At 46.9% G+C, this 19,004-nt stretch overlaps 1 pseudogene; it reads left to right on the top strand.

Moving 5' to 3' along the window:
* Window positions 1–3,701: 3,701 nt before the first annotated feature.
* On the top strand, window positions 3,702–5,392 carry LOC118653627 (annotated as a pseudogene).
* The last annotated feature ends 13,612 nt before the right edge of the window (window positions 5,393–19,004 follow it).

Here is a 19,004-nt window from a genome sequence, read left to right as displayed (position 1 = left end):
CAGGCCAGTGTGGCCTCAATGAGGAAGTGTCATTGGAGCCAAGTCATGAATGATGAAAAGGAGGTATCTGTGCAGAGATCTAGGGGAGACCATTCTGTGCAGAAGGAAGCAGCAATTTCAAAACTCTGAGACAGAGGGGTATTTTGAATGCTTGAGGGGAAGATTGTGCACCCCAACATCCAGAGCTGAATGCTTCATTACTTGTCAGTTATGGGAAGACTCAAGTTCATTACCCAAGTCAGCCCCAGTGAGTCCCCCATCACTGGGCAAGGAGAAGGAGCCTTGCTTTGACAAGCTTCCAGTTCTCTGGACCCATTTTATCATTTGCAACTGGAAGGTTGCTGGGCTTGTGCCTGAGCTCACCTCCTACTCTAAAAAAGTGTGACTCTTTTATCCTATAAGGAAAAAAAGGTGCAAAGTGTCATTAGTTTATTTGAAAAGTACTGAGTGGGCACCTATTGTGGTTTGCTGCAGGGCCAGTATAGCCTATACTCTCAGTGCACCAACAGTAACGACCTTGGCACTCACCATCCCCATGCCCGCTGATGGTTCCCTCCTGCTAGCACCAGTCACTCTCCAGCTAGGGGCTTTCTTCCATTATGGGAGCACATTCACCCTGCAAGGAAGGCCAGAGTAGCTGCGGGTGCCCCAGGAGCAGCCCTGGGCCATGATGAATGGGAGTGGGAAGGTCAATACCCTGGCTTCCTCCTCCATCAGGTGGGACAACTCTGAGGTGTGTTCCATGCCTTCTCATAAAGGTGCTCAAGAGTATGGAGTCCCAGTTGTCCTGAGAGTAGCCTGCTCTTTATCACCCCTTTCATTGGCTCTTCTCCCTTCCCTGCCTCACTTCCTCACTCCTTGACTGGTGTTTTCCCACCTAAATGACTTGCATTTGAATCTTATTCTCAGATCCACTTCTGAGGGAGCCTCACTTAAGACAGCAAGTCACAGAGAGGGGTACCAAGGAGTGTAAAGTATGTCTCTACCTATAAGGAGCTCACAATCTAGTTACTAGTTTTTTGTTGTTGTTTTTTTTAAAATATATTTTATTGATTTTTTACAGAGAGGAAGGAAGAGGGATAGAGAGTTAGAAACATCGATGAGAGAGTAACAGCGATCAGTTGCCTGCTGCACACCCCCTACTGGGGATGTGCCCGAAACCAAGGTACATGCCCTTGACCGGGATTGAACCTGGGACCCTTGAGTCCGCAGGCCGATGCTCTATCCACTGAGCCAAACCGGCTACAGCGAGTTACTAGTTTTTAAAAATAGCAATTGAAGCCTTGAAATATAACTTTTGACCCAGCAGTTCAACTTCTAAGAATACATCTCACAAAAATAAGCATAGTTCTGCACAAAACTCGGATACCAAAATGTTCAGCTCTCATCAAAGCATTGAGAATGATAGATAAAATTAGAAAATGTAAATATCCTGAGGTCGGGAAAGAATGTAATAAATAGCATTACATTCATACAGTGAAACATTATGTAGTCGTCAAAAACCATGTTGTAAAATAATCCTGAATGACATGGACATGGTTCCTGAGGCACAATTAAATAAAAAGAGTTACAGATCAGTATCTCCGAGCATGTCATTTTGTTAACAATAATATATATGTGCATAGAAAAAAATACTAGAAACCAAAAACACCAAAGGATTAACAGATGTTTTTGTGTGTGTTTTTTCATCTCTGGGTTTATCTATACTTCCAAAGTTTCTATAAATAAAATGTATTTTCTTACTTTTCAGTGCACCATTAAGTTTACATAGTCTAAGATAAAGACAGTGTTTCTCAATCTTAGCACTATTGACATTTTGAGCTGGATCACTCTTTGCTGTGCGCAATGTAGGATGTTTAACAGCCTCCCTGATGTCTAAACACCAGATGCCAGCAACACCCTCCAGGTCATGATACCAAAAATGTCTCTAGACATTACCCATGTCCCCTGGAAGCAAAACCACTCCCAGGTGAAAATCACTGATCTAAGAGAAACTAAAATCATAAACCAATGATAGAAGTTAATGAGCATGAAGTGAAGTAAGATTATTCAAAATCTTTTACATTTGTATGACTTTTTTCATTTTAAAGAAACCAACGCCATGTCAACATTTAACCTAAGTAAATGAGGCCACTTCCTCAATTGTGTAAAAGAACAGCAATTAAAAGATTCCAAGACATCATCTGTTCGGTTTCTAAGAGGTTTAGACTTTTAAAAGTTGAAGTCATGCTGGCCTCACAGGGTATTCATTTCCCAACTCTCCTCACACTGAACAAAAAACATGAGATGAACAGAGCCCCCTGAAATGTTCAATATCAAGGACTTCCCAAGTATCATAATTTTCAGTGATTTAACTGTGGTTCTGTGTAAATACATAGTCGTAACAGATGCAAGAAAGTTCCCCAAGTGGATTGTGACATTTATATTAGCCTGAATGAAGAGGATTCCATAAAGACATGCTTACTGAGGACCTACTGTGTGTCTAGCGCTCTTTTAGGCTCTGTGGATATGGGAGTGAGCAAGATGCCCAATATGCCTACCCTGGACAGACTTTCTGTTCTAGTGAGGGGACAGCAGATAAACAGGGCCCATTCACCTGAACAAGATCACTCTGTGGAAAAGATAATTAGACCAGGTGGAAGCAATTTGCTCATCCTAGGAAGTGCCTTTCGCTGGTGCAGCCTCTGGGCATGAGTGCAGAGACCAGAGACAGTCTGGTCTCATTACCTGGCTCAGGCATCTATGCAAAGACCTGAGCCAGGTATGAGTCGGAGTATTTTAGGGCCAGAAAGAGAAGTGGCTGATCTACAGCGAAGAGAAGAAAGGCAAGTGAAGAGGGGGTGAGGGGCTGGTCAGGCAGTTCCCCTAGGACCTATACCACATGAGGGAGCACATGTACAGTGCGATTGAAACTTCGTGGCCCATGCGCAGAAGTCGGTATTTTGTGGAAAAGCCACACTCAAAGGACCAAAGAGCCGCATGTGGCTCTCAAGCCGCAGTTTGCCGGCCACTGCCCTAGGTCTTAGCAGGACAGAGCGGTGATAGTATCACAGGGAGGTCTGCCATTTGACCACCACAGAAGCCCAGGGGAGGGACACACAGTGGTGGCCCAACTAGGTTGGAGGGGTGGAGGCAAAGCAGTGGTATTTGGAAGAAGTTTCAGAAGGCTTGGAAGCCTGCGTGGGCCTCACAGTACGGGAAGCTGAGGCAGCTGTGGTCGAGGAGAGGAGACACTGTGCAGGTCATGACTTGGCACAGCACTTTGGCTGCCTAAAGCTGAAGCTCCAGGGAATGAAGCAGTGACTAATGACAGACCGCATGAAGACCAGGACCTTGTAAACCCATTTTTATTTTTAAATAGGCTAACAGCCAGGAAGTAGGGCATTTTGTAACTTCCTTGGGAGTCAAAGCCAAGTGGCGCCAGGAGCTCCCAGCTGTGTAAGCAGCACGGAGCACAGGCCAAAGCACACTCATATTCTTCTGGGGGAGGGGGGAAAAATCCCTATTTAGTGGCTGATGCCTGAAACTCCATTTGAGATTTCTTTTTAGTTCAGGACAAAATGCAAATTTGCTTTCAAAAGATAAAACAGAAGACATGGATGGAGACTGGGCCCCAAGGAGCAGTGTGACCATGAACTTCAGGGCAGTCAGATGGGACAGAAGATTCGTTCTGGTTCAGAAACAGCTTTAGGGCCGTGGAAATGAGTAGTACTGAGGCTGCACAGTGGGTGACTGCTGGGTGAGCAGGTCTTAATGGAGTCAGGAGCTCAGAAGGAGGAAGCAGTCTGTTCAAACCTGGCAGAGTCTGAGGGAGGGCAAGAAGGCAAGTGCTGCTTCTTCCCACATCTCCTCAGGCAAACTCTGGCCTCCTATGCCTAAGCTGCAAATTGGAAGGTCCTTACCTCCTTCTCCCATGGCTGCTGGTCCAGCCCAGCCTAAGGCAAAGCTGGAAGCTCCTTTCTGGGATGAATCTTCAGGGGACCCACACAGGCTGCTTTTCCAGGCTCCTCTGGGGGAGTAACCCCAACATTTAATTCTAAAACCAAATTCTAGAACAATTAAACGACATAGTTTCAATGGCTTTTGAAAACTCAATCAAACCAAATTATCCCACTGAACTTCAGCCTTTTAAACTTTGCCAATATTTCTTATCTTTTAATTTGCTAACTTAAAAAAAAAATCTCAACTGGCTCTCTGCTCCTGCTGTTCATCAGACAGCTGTGTCTTCCTGTGTAGTGCCAGCTGCAATCCTGAGACAGAATGGTGAAGGTCACAGTGAGGGGATTTGGCCATATTGGGTGCCTAGTCAGTGTGGCAAATTGGATACTATCGTCATCAATGATGCTGGTGCTGAGTATGTTGTGGAGTCCACCGGTGTCTTCACTACCATGGAGAAGGCCGAGGCTCACTTGAAAGGCGAAGCCAAGAGGGTCATCATCTCTGCTCCTTCTACAGATGCCCCCAGTTTGTGATGGGTGTGAACCATGAGAAGTATGACAACTCCCTCAAGATTGTCAGCAATGCCTCCTGCACCACCAACTGCTTGGGCCCCCTGGCCAAGGTCATCCATGACAACTTTGGCATCGTGGAGGGACTCATGACCACAGTCCATCACTGACACCCAGAAGATTGTGTGATGGCCCCTCTAGGAAATTGTGGTGTGATGGTCATGGGGCTGGCCTGATCATCATCTGTGATTCTACTGGCACTGCTAAGGCTGTGGGCAAGGTCATCCCTGAGCTGATTGGGAAGCTCACTGGCATGGCCTTCTGTGTCCCCACCTCCAATATATAAATTATGGATCTGACTTGCTTCCTTAAGAAAGCTGCCAAATATGATAACATAAAGCACTGAATCAGGAATCAGAGGGCCCCCCTCAAGGGCAACCTGGGCAAAACTAAGGATAGTTTGTCTCCTTTGACATTAACAGTGATACCCACTCCTCCACCTTCAGTGCTGGGGCTGGCATTGCCCTCAATGACCACTTTGTCAAGCTTGTTTCCTGGTATGACAATGAATTTGGCTACAGAAAAAGGATGGTAGACCTTATGGTCCACATGGCCTCTAGGGAGTAAGAGCCCCCTGGACTACCAGCCCCAGCAAGGGGAAGAGCTGTTGGGGAGTTCCTATCCCAAATTGATCCCAACACACCGAGAATCTCCTGACCTCCACAGTTTGCACCCCAGGCCCCTTGAACAAGGGAAGGGGCTTAGGGAGTCCTAACTTGGAAAAAAACTCAGACTCTAGATTTATATTCTATTCGTGTTGCCTTCCCTCCATTTATTTTCACATTTTTATTAATTATTTCTTTCACTTAATAAACGTTTAGCCCTGTATTGGTGGCTCATTTGGTTGGGGCATAGTCCTGTACATCAACAAGGTTGCAAGTTCAGTTCCCGTCAAGGCACATACCTGGGCTGCAAATTTGATCCCAGCTCCAGGTGAGTATAGAGCAATGTTTCTCTCACACATTGATGTTTCTCTCTCTCTCTTTCTCTCTCTTTCCCTCCCTCCCTCCCTCTCTCTAAAAATCAATAAAAAACATATCCTTGGGTAAGGATTTAAAATATAAAAATATATTTTTTAATTTAAATAAACATCCAGTTTAAAAATAAGTATTTACTTATTTATTGAATTCTCATTATACCAGTAATTGTAGTAGAGGCTGGGGAGGTGGAAAAGTTAGATATTTGGTCTCTGCCCTAGAGGATCTGTTTGTAGGCACAAACAAGTCAACAAAATGAAATAATATAATTAAAATATGTCCAAAGCACTGAAAATAAATGTGCTAAATTTTAATTTACACTTTAATTTACTAAGTAAATAAATCCTATAAGTTTATCACCACATATTTTGTAATAATATCACATTTGGATAAATGCCCAGAGAATTCCCTTCCCCCACAAAAGCTCAATCCATTCTATTGCTTATGTTAGAGTGCCATCTAATGGATTTTTCATGTAACTGCTGTGTTAAATTTTTCTATTTCTTGTGTTAGAGCGCCACCGTGTGTAAATTTTGTGTAAGTGTAATGCCGGTTTATTTCTTGTGTTAGAGTGCCATCGTGTGGATAGTATATGTAATTGCATGTCCTATTATTTAATTTTTTTGTTATATATCGCCCCCTATTGGGATTATCTAGTAATTGCAGAGGATCTTTCTTTTTTCTGATTGAGTGCTACCAGGTAGAACTCATGTAATTGCATACAGATGTTTTTCTGTACTCTGTTTAGAATGTCACCCAATGAAATTTTCCTATAATTGCAGATCAGAGAAGTTTTTCCTATTTTTCAGGTTAGAGCGCCACCTGATAGAATTTTCATGTAATTCCAAATCAACTATGTTTTTTCTATTAGTTATTCTCCCACTTTTCAAAAGTTTGTGTGACTCTTCAATTTTAAAAAGACCAACCTTAATACCCGTTTTATGCTGACCAAAAGAAATCCAAAAATATTTTTTATGAATAAAGGTGAAAAGTGAAAATAGCACTAGTTTGTTTTGCAGTGAGCCATTATTGGTAAGGTTTCAGATCAACAGTAGGCTATTAGTAGTTTTGGTGGAGTCAAAAGTTATACTCAGACTTTCAACTGTGTGGGGGTTGGCACCTCTAATCCCCTTTCTGTTCAAGATTCAAGTGTGTGTGTGTGTGTGTGTGTGTGTGTGTGTGTGTACACAGAGAGAGAGGGACAGAATGGGAGAAGAGAGAGACCACTAACCAGAAAAACATCTAATTTGGAATTCCACAATTCCACCAGGTGGCCCTCTAACCTGAGAAATAAAAAAAACTCTGATTTGCAATTGCAGGAAAATTCCATTGGGTGGCATTCTAAGAAAAGTGATAAGAAAAACATATCTATGGAGTTACATGAAAATTCTACTTAGTGGCACTCAAACGGATTAATAGAAAAAATATACTGCCCTAACCGGTTTGGCTCAATGGATAGAGCGTCAGCCTGCGGACTGAAAGGTCCCAGGTTCGATTCTGGTCAAGGGCATGTACCTTGGTTGAGGGCACATACCCAGTGGGAGGTGTGCAGGAGGCAGCTGATCGATGTTTCTCTCTCATCGATGTTTCTACCTCTCTATCCCTCTCCCTTCCTCTCTGTAAAAAAATCAATAAATTATAATATATATATATATATATATATTCTGCAATTACAAGATGAATCCACTGGGTAACACTGTAACATAAAAAAATAAAAAATACTATTCCCACCACAAAAAGGGTTCCCTTTTCTCCACATCCTCACCAGCACTTGTTTGTTGATTTATTGATGGTAGCCATTCTGGCAGCTGTGAAGTGATACCTCATTGCTGTTTTAATTTGCATCTCTCTGATGATTAGTGAGTGAGCATTTTTTCATATGTCTGTTGGCGATCTGTATGTCCTCTTCGGGAAAGTGTCTATTCAGGTCCTTTGACCATTTTTTAATTGGAGTGTTTGTCTTCCTTTTGTTAAGTTGTATGAGTTCTTTATATATTTTGGAAATTAACCTCTTATCAGATGTATCATTGGAAAACATGTTCTCCATACAGTGGATTCCCTTTTCATTTTGATGCTGTTCATTTTTTTATATGCAGAAGATTTTAGTTTGATGTATTCTCATTTATTTTTTCCTTTGTTTCTCTTGCCCTAGGCAATGTACCAGTGAAATTGTGCTATGTGAGATGTCTGAGATTTTGCTGCCTACTTATTCTTCTAGGATTTTTATGGCTTTGTGACTTAAAATTAGTCCATTTTGAGTTTATTCTTATTTATGGTGTAAGTTGGTGGTCACAGGTCTTTTTTTCCCCATGTACCTGTCAAAACTGGTACAGCCACTATGGAAAACAGTGTGGTGTTTTCTCAAAAAATTAAAAATGGAACTGCCTTTTGACCCAGTGATCCCATTTCTAGGAATATATCCTAAGAGTCATGAAACACCAACCAGAAAGAATATATGCATCCCTATGTTCATAGCAGCATTATTTACTATAGCTAAGATGTGGAAAGAGCCAAGTGCCCATTGGTAGATGAGTGGATAAAAAGCTGTGGTACATTTACACCAGAGGATACTACTCAGACATAAAAAAGAAGGATCTCTTATCTTTTGTGACAGCATGGATTGGCATGGAGATTATGATGCTAAGTGAAATAAGTCAGTCAGAGACAAATATCACATGATCTCACTCATTTGTGGAATCTAATGAAAAAAATAAACATGAATAAAATAGAACCAGAGGCATGGAAACATGGAACAGACTGACGAATCTCAAAGGGAAGGGGGATAGGAGGCAGGAAGAGATTAACCAAAGAAGTTATATGCACATGTGCATAACTAGTGGACACAGACAATAGTGTGGCGAAGGCCTGGGGTGGGGCGAGAACCGGGTGGTGGTGGGCAATGGGGAAAGGGAAGACATCTGTAATGCTCTCAACAATAAAGATTAAAGAGTTAGGAGAGAATTCTGCAATTGCATAAAAGCTCCACCAGATGGCACCCTAACACAAGAAATAGAAAAAAAAGAACTAGCTCATGGACATGCCACCAGATGGAAATCTAATTTAAGAAATTGATGTTTTATCTGGATTTATTTTCTGGGATGGAATCTGGGAATTTGTGTTTCCAATATGTTTCTTGGTTTATGTTGATGCTCCTTGTCTGGTACTGCACTCTGAGAACCAATGAAGTACCCACTCATATTATCGGTGGGGAGCTCTCACTGTCCCCATCAGTTGCCGGTGGAAGTGGGCTTCTTGCAATGTCGTGAAAAAAAGAATTTTTGAGCCTCATACAGGAGGATGAGGTATGTAGAAAGCTTTATTTCTGTAGAATTAAACCCCTGAGTTTTGCAGGTCCCACCTCCCTCCATTTTGTCTCCAACAGGGCTAAGATCAAAGCCAATGCTCAGAGTCTCTGCTCCATATTAAAGCACAGTGCAGTCCACATCTGGCCAGGATAGCTTGTCTTCCCAGCTGCTGTCTAACAGTCCATTGTGTGGGGGATCTGCAGGGCCACATGGCTATGGAGGGAGCACAGGTAGGAGCAAAGCCAGAGGAACAAGAGAGCGAACCCCTTAGGATTATGTATTACCACAATTTCACGGGCTTGCATTGGCTTCACTTCCTCTAGCCAATGATCTCGGTCCCCAGGTTTGACTGACAGGCATGTTCCCTGTGTCTCCCCAACTTTACCGCACATGTGTCCATCTCACCTTTGTTGGACTTGTCCCCCCAGTGGTTTGCAGGGAATGGACTGGTTGCTCCCTGGCAAGTGTGACATTGCAATTGCAGCTTCCTGCTGAAGCTGCCTGAAATGGTTTGACGTATAGAATGTCTGGCCTCCCTTCTGCTCCTTTTCTATTTCAGTGGAACCTCAGTTCTCAAATTTAATTTGTTCCGGAAAGCTATTTGAGAAGTGATTTGTTTGAAAATGGGATCATTTCTTCCCACTAGAAAATACTCACTGAACAATTTCCTGAGATGTTAACAATGTGAGATTTACCGCTAAACTGACTCATACTTGTGCATTCTCTCCCCTCTCTGTCCCCTGAGAGACAGGTGACTGATCATACATGAAAAAGTTGATCAGGTGGGGAACTAGAGTTTTGTTTGACAACCGAGACAGTTTTCTATGAACAATTTGGTGGAGAACCAAATTGTTTGAGATGGGAGGCATTTGAGAACTGAGGTTTGACTGTATTAATAGCTAGCTAATTACAATGGTATCACTTAGATTATACTAGTAGTATCACACATAGCTGGGTTTTTTTCCCATGTATAATTCTACAATTGTTTCCTTTTTGAACAGCTGTAGAGTTGGAAATCTTTGTCTCCCGAGTCTTTCCAGAAAACTTAGAATACCTTTTTATCAAATCCACCAGTTGCTTTGGATACCAATTTTTGGAAACTTATCTAAGCCATTTGCAATGGGGGGCCATGTTTCCAGGCCTTTCTCACTGCATCACATACGTCTTATTTCAGTATGAAACTGAGTGGCTTCACATAACAAACCTTTATTATCTCACAGTTTCTGTGGCTCATTTGGAAGAAGTGTTGTCAGGTGAGCAACCCCGCTCCCGGTGGGTAGTAATTACAGCTGACTCCATCCCACCCCACCCCACCCCCACGCTGCAGATTCACAAGGACACTTTCCATGATGCAGCCCTGCTCTGTGGCCTTAGAAAATCATAAAATTCCTTAACATCCGGGCACTTTGGAAACAGCAAAGTCTCGAGGTCTCATAATGTAAGGCTGATAAATATTGCCCAAGGATTTAAGCAGGCTTTGAGCTGGCCAGCACTAGGGGAGGCTTGGACCAGCCCTGCACCTGAGGCCAATGGGATACAATACCTTGGAGACACACAGTTTTCAGGAAAGCTGGGAGGGGGGGCGGTGAAGTACAGGCCGGTACCTTGCTATGTATGGAAGCAAAATACTGGGGGAACACCAGGAGGTAAGACTGAAAGAATACTGGGATGTGACATGACCTACCCATCTTTGCTTAGTTTTCTAGGTGTAAATATTTATGCAGGGCTCTTGTTCTTTCCCTCACCCCTCCACCCCACTCCATCCCTGCATCCCTCCATCCCCACTGCTCAGCCAGAAATGACCAAAATTCACTTTAGGGAATAGTAGTACTGTGGCCTCAGGGGGAATCCAAGTGAGGACAAATGGGAGAGGTGACCTAGGTCCCCTCAGTGAGTTTTGTGCTTTGAGTCTTGTAAAAAAAAAAAAGGATCATTTGTTACCAATTTCACAGCCAAAAGCTTTTAAGCCCAAGAACCTCCAGGTGAGTAAAGCAATGCTGGTGTGTGCAACCCAAGGGCTGCAAGCTGCTCTCAATCCTACCACAACCCAAAGCCCCCTTTTTATATCAAATATTTTTATTCACTAGAGGCCCAGTGCAACTACATGAAAGAAAGTTCCACCAGATGGCAGCCTAACACAAGAAATAGAAAAGAGCCCTGTAGTTACATGGACTTTCCACCAGATGGAAATCTAATGTAAGAAATTGATGCTTTATCTGGATTTATTTTGTGGGGTGGAATCTGGGAATTTGCGAAACCCTTTAGGGATTATGTTTTACCACATTTTCACGGGCTTGCATTGGCTTCACTTCCTCTAGCCAATGATCTCGGTCCCCAGGTTTGACTGACAGGCATGTTCCCTGTGTCGCCCCAACTTTACCGCACATGTGTCCATCTCACCTTTGTTGGACCTGTCCCCCCAGTGGTTTGCAGGGAATGGACTGGTTGCTCCTTGGCGAGTGTGACATTGCAATTGCAGCTTCCTGCTGAAGCTGCCTGAAATGGCCAGCTTTATAGAATGTCTGGCCTCCCTTATGCTCCTTTTCTATTTCCGTGGAATCTAATCTGTTCCAGAAAGCTGTTTGAGAAGTGATTTGTTTGAAAACGGAATCATTTCTTCCCACTAGAAAATATTCACTGACCAATTTCCTGAGATGTAAATAACATGAGATTTGACTCATACTGTACATTCTCTCCTTTGCCCCCTGAGAGACAGGTTGCTAAACATACAGGTATCACCATGAAAGGGTTGTCAGTTCAGGAACTGAAGTTTTGTTTGACAACTGAGACAGTTTTCTGGGAACAATTTGGTGGAGAGCAGCTGAATTGTTTGAGATGGGAGACATTTAGAACTGAGGCTTGACCTTATTAATAACTAGCTAATTACAATGGTATCACTTAGATTATAGTATCACTCATAACTGGGGGTTTTTCCATGTATAATTCTGCAATTGTTTCCATTTTGAGCAGCTGTAGAGTTGGAAATCTTTGTCTCCCGAATCTTTCCAGAAAACTTAGAATACCTTTTTATTAAATCCACCAGTTGCTTTGGATACCAATTATTGGAAACTTATCTAAGCCATTTGCAATGGGGGACCATGTTTCCAGGCCTTTCTCACTGCATCACATACGTCTTATCTCAGTATGAAACTGAGTGGCTTCACACAAAATAATCTTTATTATCTCACAGTTTCTGTGGCTCAGGAATCCAGAAGCAGCTGAGTTGGGTGTTTTGGACACAGGGCTTCTTGGGAGATTTCAGCGCACACGTGGGCCAGGTTGCAGTCATCTGAAGGTCTTCCTGAGAGCGGAGGAGCCATTTCCAGCCCCTGCCATTGGCTGTGGGCAGCATGTGGGCCACTCTGAAAGGCTGCTCAGACAGCAGCGGCCTTCTATCAGAGCTGGTGATCAGAGACACAGAAAGCCACAGTGTCTTTGCAAGCCAGTCTCAGCAGCGACAGATCATTGCTTCTGCCATCTGCTAGGGTCACACAGACCAACCCTGGTATGGGCGAGAACCCAGCAAGGGTGTGAGAACCAGGAGGCAGCACCACCAGGCCCAGCTGGGAAGCTGAGGCACTGGGCAGAATCTCATTGCGCTGAGGGGACCCCAGGTGAGGAATATATCCCTTAAATCTGAGTTCTGCCAATGAGGCAAACACCATCCTCTTGGGGGAAGGAACATCTTGTTTCCCCTTTTGTGCCTGCTCCGATTCCTCTCACTTCTGCCTCTTTCAATAGTCTTCTTCTCTCCAGAAAAATCACTTTCTCCTCTTCCAGCCAGTCCTCCCAATGAGGGCTCTCTCTCTCTCTCTCCCTCTCTCTCTCTCTTCCCTGAACATCCTTTTACTTTTCCTTTCTCTCTGATTTAGTCACTTTTGAAAAAGCACACAAGGATTTTTATTTTCAAAACTAGGGGCCTAGTGCATGAATTTGTGCACCTTGAAAGGAACTGTGGTGGGCAAAGGGGAAGGTCTTGGCCCATCCTCCACTCCCCCACCTGGCCCCTCCCACTGCAGCCCCCGGTCCCCACTCTGCCAGCAGTCCCACTCCCATAGCCTCTGCTCCCATGCACTGACAGCACCGGCCCCACTCACACCTACTGACGGCATGGAGCGATTGGGGCTGGTGCCATCATGGGGTGCGAGCCGTGGCTGCTGCCCCAATCACCCTTCAGGAGCAAGAGGAGGTGGAGAAGCTCTCAGGGGCTATCGGGGCTGGCAGCCACCACTCGCACCCACTGACAGCACAGAGCAATTGGGACTGGCGCCCGGCGCCAGCAGCAGGTGCGAGCAGTGGCTCCAGCAGTGGCTGTGGGTGCAAGTGGGGCCAGCGCTGGCAGCAGGTGCAAGCACGGGGTGGACTGGCAATGCGTGAGAACAAAGAATTGTCAGTAACCACCAGGGGCTCACCCCGATGACATCGACTGGCACCCCACCTTGGCCTGGTGCCCCCACCCACCTGCTCCAGCATCCCACCACAGCTGATGCCCGCCATGTTCCGCACGTGCCCCCTGGTGGTCAGTGTACATCATAGTGACCAGTTCGGTTCAGTTGTTCTGCCATTCAGTCTATTTGCATATTAGGGTTTTATATACGTAGACTAGAGGCCCGGTGCACAAAAATTTGTGCACTCGGGGGGCGGGGGAGGGATCCCTCAGCCCAGCCTGTGCCCTCTCGCAGTCTGGGACCCCTCAGGAGATAACGACCTGCTGGCTTAGGCCTGCTCCTGGGTAGCAGAGGGCAGGCCCAATCCCTAGGTGCAGCCCCTGGTCGGGTTCAGAGCAGAGCCGATTGGGGAGTTGGGGCGCTGCCCCCTGTCATGCACAGAGCAGGGCGGATTGGGAGGTTGTGATGCCACCCTTGGTCACACTCAGGGTAGGGCCGATTGGGGGGTTGGGGCACCGCCCCCATCACACTCAAGGCAGGGTCGATGGGGAGGTTGCGGCACCACCCCCTGTCATGCACAGAGCAGGGCCCATCAGGGGGTTGGGACGCAGCCCCCTGTCATGCACAGAGCAGGGCCCATCAGAGGGGTTGGGGCGCTGCCCCCTGTGATGCACAGAGCAGGGCCCACCAGAGGGGTTGGGGCGCTGCCCCCTGTCACGCACAGAGCAGGACCCATCAGAGGGGTTGGGGCTCTGTACCCTGTCACGCACAGATCAGGGCCGATCAGGGGGTTGAGGAGCTCACCCCTGTCACTCACAGAGTAGGGCTGATAGGGGAGTTGGGGCACCACCCCCTATCACACACACAGCAGGGCAGATCAGGGGGTTGGGGTGCTGCCCCCTGTCACACACAGAGCAGGGCCCATGGGGTGGGGGTTTGGGCACTGCACCCTGTCACACACAGAGCCACAGGGCGATCATGGGGTTGGGGAGCTCCCCCCTATCAGGCACAGAGCAGGGCTGATCAGGGGGTTGGGGTGCCTTCCCCTGTCACGAACAGAGCAGGGTCGATCAGGGGTTGGGGCGCCGCCCCCTGTCACACACAAAGCCTTAGGGCGATCAGGGGGTTGGGGAGCTCCCCTCCCTATCAGGCACAGAGCAGGGCTGATCAGAGGGTTGGGGCGCCTTCCCCTATCACGAACAGAGCAGGGCGGATAGGGAGGTTGTGGCCCAGCCCCCTGTCACACACAGAGCCACAGGGCGATCAGGGGGTTTGGGTGCTGCCCCCTGTCACGCTGATCCCGGTGCCGGGAGGACTCGCGGCTCTGCTGATCCCGGTGCTGGGAGGCATATTACCCTTTTACTATATAGGATAGAGGTCTGGTGCTCGTGTGGGGGCCGGCTGCTTTGCCCTGAAGGGTGTCCTGGATCAGGGTGGGGGTCCCCACTGGGGTGCTTGGCCAGCCTGGGTGAGGGGATGATGGCTGTTTGCAGCTGGTCACACACCGTTCAGGGTGGGGGTCCCCACTGGGGTGCCTGGCCAGCCTGGGTGAGGGGATGATGGCTGTTTGGAGCTGGTCACACACCCTTCAGGGTGGGGGTCCCCACTGGGGTGCCTGGCCAGTCTGGGTGAGGGGCTGAAGGCTTTTTTCAGGCTGGTGGGTGACTGAAGCTCCCAACCGTTCCTTTTTTTCTTTTTTTTTATTCTGGGCCAGCTTTAGCTTTGAGGCTTGGCTCCAGCTCTTAGGCCTCCACTGCTGAAAGCAGGTTTCTGGCCTTTGTTTACCTTCTGTATTTGAAACAATATTGTGATCCTGCTGGCTGAAGCCCTGCGACTAAAGCAGGTTTCTGGGGTTTTGTTTAGCTTCTATATTTGTTACATAGTTGCTTAGAGTTGCAGCTCAGAGGCCTGCAGCGGCAGGCGGGGAATGTTGGAGTCCTCCGTCACTGAAGCAATCAAGCCTCATGTTAGTTTCAAGCTTCCTGGCTTCTGGCCGCCATCTTGGCTGGCAGTTAATTTGCATATCACCCTGATTAGCCAATGGGAAGGGTAGCAGTCGTACGCCAATTACCATGTTTTTCTTTTATTAGATAGGACTAGAGGCCCGGTGCACAAAAATTTGTGCACTGGGGTGGGGGGGGTCCCTCAGCCCGGCCTGTGCCCTCTCGCAGTCTGGGACCCCTCGGGAGATAACGACCTGCTGGCTTAGGCCTGCTCCTGGGTGGCAGAGGGCAGGCCCAATCCCTAGGTGCAGCCCCTGGTCGGGTTCAGAGCAGAGCCGATTGGGGAGTTGGGGCGCTGCCCCCTGTCATGCACAGAGCAGGGCAGATCAGGAGGTTGCAATGCCACCCTCAGTCACGCTCAGGGTAGGGCTGATTGGGGGGTTGGGGCACCGCCCCCATCACACTCAAGGCAGGGTCGATGGGGAGGTTGCGGCACCACCCCCTGTCATGCACAGAGCAGGGCCCATCAGGAGGTTGGGGCCCTGCCCCCTGTCACGCACAGAGCAGGGCCCATCAGAGGGGTTGGGGCGCTGCCCCCTGTCACGCACAGAGCAGGGCCCATCAGGGGGTTGGTGAGCTCCCCCCTGTCACTCACAGAGCAGGGCAGATCAGGTGGTTGGGGCGCCGCACCCTGTCACACCCAGGGCAGGGCCAATGGGGAGGTTATGGCTCTACTCCGTCACATATAGATCAGGGCCCGTGGGGGGGGGGGGGTGTTGGGGCGCCACACCATGTCACACACAGAGCAGGGCAGATCAGGGTGTTGGGGTGCTGCACCCTGTCACACACAGAGCCGCAGGGCGATCAGGGGGTTGGGGAGCTCCCCCCTATCAGGCACAGAGCAGGGCTGATCAGGGGATTGGGGCGCCTTCCCCTGTCATGAACAGAGCAGGGCTGATAGGGAGGTTGTGGCCCCGCCCCCTGTCACACACAGAGCCGCAGGGCGATCAGGGGGTTTGGGCGCTGCCTCCTGTCATGCTGATCCCGGTGCTGGGAGGCATATTACCCTTTTACTATATAGGATAGAGGCCTGGTGCATGGGTGGGGCTTGCTGGTTTGCCCTGAAGGGTGTCCTGGATCAGGGTGGGGGTCCCCACTGGGGTGCCTGGCCAGCCTGGGTGGGGGGATGATGGCTGTTTGGAGCTGGTCACACACTCTTCAGGGTGGGGGTCCCCACTGGGGTGCCTGGCCAGTCTGGGTGAGGGGATGGTGGCTGTTTGCAGCTGGTCACACACCCTTCAGGGTTGGGGTCCCCACTGGGGTGCCTGGCCAGTCTGGGTGAGGGGCTGAGGGCTGAAGCTCCCAACTGCTCCTTTTTTTCTTTTTCTTTTTATTCTGGGCCAGCTTTAGTTCTGGCTCCAGCTCTGAGGCCTCTGCTGCTGAAAGCAGGTATCTGGTTTATTTGGGTTCTATAATCGAAACAATGTATAACTCCAGCTCTGAGATCCTGGCTCGCTGAAAGCAGGTTTCTGAGGTTTTGTTTAGCTTCTATATTTGTTACAATGTTTCAAACTTCAGGCTCAGAGGCGGGCAAGGCAGGCGGGGAACGTTGGTTTCCTCCATCACTGAAGCAAGCAAGCCTCATGTTAGTTTCAAGCTGCCTGGCTGCCGGCCGCCATCTTGGCTGGCAGTTAATTTTCATATCGCCCTGATTAGCCAATGGGAAGGGTAGCGGTCTTACACTAATTACCATGTTTCTCTTTTATTAGATAGGATGATTGCCAGGAACGAGTCCAAGAGGAATGACAAATACATAAGTGCTCTGGCCATTGGGATCGAGTTCTTTTCTCTGAAAGGACACTGACTTAGACTGCTGGAAGACTATTCTTTTGCAGCAGGGGTCCCAATGCTGGATTTGGCTTTCCCCAATTACTGTAGTATTTCAGTAAAGGCCCACCAGCTCATTTGGGGGATGTGTCAGGTGAGCAACTGTGCTCCCGGTGGGGGGTAATTACAGCTGACTCCATCCCACCCTGCCCTCTGGGTTCAGAGGGACACTTTCCATGAGGCAGCCCTGCTCTGTTGCCTTAAAAAATAATAACATTCCTTAAAATCCGGGCACTTTGGAAACTGAGCAAAGTCTCATGGTCTCATGTACCAACCCTGGTACAGCATGTGAGAAAAACTTGCCAATGTGTGAGAAACAGGAGGTGGCACCACCAGGGGAGACATCTGTAATACAACAATAAAGATTTTAAAAAATACTGTATGCCTGGCCAATGTGGCTCCCTGGTTGAGTGTCAACCTATGAACCAGGAAATCAGGGTTCAATTCCCAGTCGGGGCACATGCCAGGTTTGTGGGCTCCATGGCCAGGTTTGTGGGCTCCATGCCCAGTAGTGGGTGTGCAGAAGGCAGCCAATCAATGATTCTCTCTCATCATTGATGTTTCTATCTCTTTCCCTCTCCCTTCCTCTCTGAAATCAATATATATATATATATATATATATATATATATATATTTTAAATACTGTAATATAAAGAAGACATGAAAGCAAAGTAATGTTATAAACTAAATGCATTCTGGAATAAGACTACACTAGAGCCACAATGAATTACCAGATGTTTGCACCTGAATTATTTATTCTGCAACAGCTGTTGGTGTAGTCTGACCAGCGGTGTTAAAATAAATGACTCGGATACAGATACCACTAGCAGCATTGCTACTAGAGATAGGATTTTTGTGCAATGGTAAACAAGTCTTGGAAAGCCAAGAACAAAACAAATGATTAATATAGTCTTCTGTCTGTTTACTTAGTAAATACCTTTGTGTTTCTTGAAAATCCATTCAAAAACTAGTTTTTCTCTCTATAAAATGGAGTTAGGGAGGTTCAAATATTACAGGTTTTAGATGCAGGGTTTTCACCCACATGAAGATCTGGAGCAACATTTGAAAGTCATGTGAGAAATATAAAAGGTCTTCATTGCACAGGATATCGGGCTCCTAAGTTCAAGTGTACACCTTCCCCCTCCCATTACTGTGACAGCAAACCCCTCCTGCAGAAATGCCATTGTAAGCTATAGGGGCTGGCTCCACTCCCATTGACAGTTACTGGCTGGGAGGAGCAAAGGGGAGATAGAAGAGAAGAAATGAACTTCTCTCAGCTCACGATGGGCAGAGGGCCCCGCAGTACCACAAGGACAGTCACCCTCAGCACATTCTGGAGCTGTGCTGTCAGCCTGTCTTAGAGGTAAGTTATCCTGTTACAGCATCCACTTTTTGTCTAAGTCCCACTATGTAGTCCCTTTACCACCAGCCTTAGAGTCAACAAATTTTTAAAATATTTAGAAATCTATTTTTTATAGGTTTTATGTTCTCTTTGGGCCCCAGGTAGATTTCTGAAAATGGATTTAACACTTCCTGAAATGTTTATTATCTCACTAAAATGTTTGCATACTGTGGACCCAGCAATTTCACCTCGAGAAATGTATCATAAAAAAATAGTATTTCTTTTCCATATGTGCACCTTTTATTGACTTTTTTCAAGTATGTTACAGAGTTTTTGTATTGTCAAACCATGTCTGAGTATTCAAAGAAGTAAATGGTACAATGGACAGCCTATTCACCCATCACACATATTTTAGTACAGTATGCCATTAAATAAGTTCCACAAACCCATCTAAGTTCATTCCTCAAAATCACAACACAATTTTGCTGGAAAAAATGCATACTTTTCAGGGAAAATATGTGGCTCAAAGTACAAGAGATTTGTTAAGATTTTTGGATTCCAAGTGAAGTCTTCAGTTTAACCAACAATCCCTTGTTGAGTTAATCACCCAGTGTCTCCTTGGCTTGTGCAGCAACTCACCCAAACACCGCAAAA

This window comes from Myotis myotis, unplaced genomic scaffold (genome assembly GCF_014108235.1).
Source record: "Myotis myotis isolate mMyoMyo1 unplaced genomic scaffold, mMyoMyo1.p scaffold_m19_p_4, whole genome shotgun sequence".
Lineage (NCBI taxonomy): Eukaryota > Metazoa > Chordata > Mammalia > Chiroptera > Vespertilionidae > Myotis > Myotis myotis.
This window is presented reverse-complemented; position numbering and strand designations above follow the sequence as displayed.